Source organism: Euphorbia lathyris, chromosome 2 (assembly GCF_963576675.1).
Source record: "Euphorbia lathyris chromosome 2, ddEupLath1.1, whole genome shotgun sequence".
Classification (NCBI taxonomy): Eukaryota; Viridiplantae; Streptophyta; class Magnoliopsida; order Malpighiales; family Euphorbiaceae; genus Euphorbia; species Euphorbia lathyris.
The window spans coordinates 47,225,481-47,229,195 of record NC_088911.1 but is presented as its reverse complement, the minus strand read 5'-3'; positions in this window follow the sequence as shown (position 1 = coordinate 47,229,195).

Sequence of the window (3,715 nt, the reverse complement as noted above, 5' to 3'; positions counted from 1 at the left end):
TGTACCTTTAATGGCGTTTTTTGCTTTTAATAGTCATTTTCTTGCTTTTAATAGTCATTTTTTTGCCTTCGTGGATTATGTATTAGACTTTTGCCTATATGTATGTAAGGTTTTATTCCTTACCGGTCTTTTATGTACTTGCAATTTTATGATTTAATGAATATTAGCATTCCTATAAAAAAAATCTCGTTACTATCACTTCATATTTACCTCTTGTTACACATGAAAAAATTAAAAATTAAAGAATTGTATCCTAATCTACATCAGATTAAAGACATATACATATACACAATATATATGTTTTTTTTTTCAATTATTTTAACTTTTTTCAGATATACACATATTTTGAATAATAACATATCGCATATAGGTGGAGTGAAAATAAGAATATCTATACTATGTAATTGTAGTTAAAAATAAAATTGATTCATCTTTGTAAACATTAATGTAATTGTACTATGACATTATATGTAAAACGTTAAACATTAAAGTTTTTTTTTTTATATAGACATTAAAATATTTATAGACATTATCCTTTTTTTGGGTCAAATATATGAATATCATAATTCAGTACAAAATTACAACTAAGTTATATCACCAAATTTAATTCTTAATATGTAATTATTTTCGATGGAGAATGTTCGAAACCCTTCCTCCACGGAGAGCAACCGCCGCCGCCACTAGTTCCCCCTGACAATCGGGGCCCTGTCCCGTCGGAATCCTCGATAGCAGCTAGGCTAACCTGGAAGGATATCGCAATGTCAAAAGTCGTCCACAATCCTCCTCGAACTCGCACTGATCTCCGCGCTGCAGGCTTGGTTAATATTTCCGTGAACGAGTCCGACCCCCTTATCCCTAAAGTTACAATTGATCCAGAATTAAAGAAGAAACTGGCGAAACCTTGGGAGAAATCCCTAATTGTGAAACTGCTCGGAAGAAACCTGGGATACGTCGCGCTACAGAAGAGAACCTTAGAACTCTGGAAACCAATGGCAGGAGTTAGTATGATGGACTTGGGGGAGGGTTTCCACCTTGTGCAATTTGATGAAGATATGGATAGAGATCACGTCATCAATGATGGACCTTGGATGGTGCGGGGACATTATCTCACGGTTCGAACTTGGTCGACTGATTTTAACCCAGTGGACGCTTGTGTTGAGAAATCCATGGTATGGATACGGCTGCCCCAACTCCCCCTTCTATACTATGATGAGGATGTGCTACTTGGACTCGCAAGAGCTGTCGGTAAACCTGTTCGGGTGGATGAGAATACGACAATGAAGACCAGAGGCCGTTTTGCCAGAATCTATGTGGAAATTGACCTTTTGAAACCTCTGATAGCACAGTTTGAATTGGAAGGTGAGATACAAAGAGTTGAATATGAGGGGCTGCATATGGCTTGCACAAACTGTGGGCGCTATGGGCATCTCAAATCCAGTTGCAGCTAGCTGAGTGCAATTCCAGCCAGGGAAACTCTAAGCACAAGTAACATGGTCACAGAAGAGCACAATAAAGAGACAGAAGCTAATAAAGACGCAAATATACCTGCTGAAACCATTAACAATTCATCCAAGAAGGAAGAGGGAGTTGGGACGTACGGGCCTTGGACGATAGTTCCGAGAAGGAAGTTCGCCTCATCAGCAGCACGGTGATGGCAGAGTGAAAAGGGGCTGGAGGACCATCCAAACGTGATGAATGAGAACCCCTTTGCGTCCCCGTCGCAGCTAAACCGCACCCTGCAATCTGAGATCAAGTTCCGCGGGTTTGGAAATAAACTTAGTTCAGCGGCTACTCTTCCAAAACCGAAGGACAAGATACCATCCAGAAACAAAGGAAAAGCAATCTTGAGCACAGTGGACCGTAACAAGGAAAACCAGAACCCCAATTTGCGCATTAACAATAACAGATTCGCTGGCCTTCTGGGGGATAGCATGGGATTTGAAGCAGGAGGGCAAAGTGACATACTTGAATCGGCACCAGAAATAGGAAGAGGGAAGCGAATTCGCACAGAAGTGGAAACCAGCCTACTACAGAGTGATGTCGGACATCCGGGTAATGAAATTGAGGTTCTGAGATTAAGGGAAATAATAGATTGAACCAGAAATTACGTGATCGCTCGACTCTTCGGATCCTTGAAGGAATAGCTAAGGGGGATGAAATCCACCCTCTGGTTCCCTCATAGTGCCTTGCTATTTGCTTGCTCCCTATCTCTTGTTGTTGATGAAGATAATAACCTAGAATCGTTTTGGTGCAGGAGGCACCAATTTTCAGCGAGCACTTAGATTGTTGGTTCGTATGCAACGTCCTGCTGTCCTTTGTCTCTTGGAAACACGCATCCCGGGTTCCCGAGTAGTTGATATTGGTAAGCAGATTGGTTTAACAAATTGTGAAATCATGGAAGCGGAGGGGTTTATCGGTGTAGTTTGGGTCTTCTGGGATGAGAATCTTGTCAAGATTGGTGTACTCTCGAAGAATTTCCAATTCCTTCACTGTGAGGTTACGATGCAAGGGGGGCTTGAGCATGGTTCCTCTTTTATCCTAACTGCTGTCTACGTGAGGCCTCAAATGGTACACAAGAGGAGGTTTTTTAAGGATCTTCTGGATGTCAAAAGCCGTGTTACGAAGCCATGGGTCCTCTATGGTGATTTCAACTGTATTAAGGAATCTAATGAGAAAAAGGGGGGTCAGCTAAAGTTCTGGACAGATGCGCCCCTTTTGCAAACTGGATCAACCAAATGGAGCTGGTGGACTTAGGATTCATTGGTCCGGATTTCACATGGTACCGCGGGTCTTCTCCCCGAACCCGAGTAGCTTGTCGCCTGGATAGGGGCCTTTGCTCTGTTGATTGGCGACTAAAGTACCCGAAAGCTGTCGTGAAACACCTTCAGCGGTTTCAGTCCGATCATGTTCTGCTTCTAATCGATCTGCAGAATTTGGAACCTAGAAACGTTGTACCCTTTCGGTTAATGAGAGCTTGGCTTACTGATGATTCTCTAGCAAGCCAAATTCAACAGTGCTGGCGGGGCTCTGACTCAATGAAGGAAGCAACAAACAATATCAAAGATAACCTGATTCAGTGGAATAAATAGAATTTTGGGAACATCTTTGTGAGGAAGAAAAGAATCATTGCAAGATTAGGAGGTGTTCAGCGTGCCTTAGCAATTCATTGTACTCGGGGTCTCCTAAGATTAGAGGTGAGGCTTTGCGCGGAACTGAACGCAACCCTCGAACAGGAGGAGTTATTTTGGCACCAGAAGTCCTGGGTCTAGTGGCTTTGTGAAGGAGACCGTAACACATCTTATTTCCACATTTAGACTGCCATCCGAATAAGACGGAATAAGGTGGCCGGTTTGAGAAATGAGGATGGTATTTGGGAGTGGAAGAGCGATAAGCTTAGCGAAATGGCAACCCTCTAGTTGAGAGATTGAAGCCTCTTCTTCCTAGTATTGTTAGCCCGATGCAATGCAGTTTTATTCCTGGCAGACAGATAACGGATAATATCATTCTTATTCAGGAAGCCGTGCATCATTTTGAGAAGAAAAAAGGTAGAAAAGCGTTTATGATCCTAAAGTTAGACTTGGAAAAAGCTTATGACAGGATCAGCTGGAACTTCCTTTGGGAGACACTGAAACTCGCGGGACTCCCCCCTGGCATGATGGATATTATCATGACCTGCGTCTCCACCCCATCCATGCAGGTCCTGTGGAACGGGGAA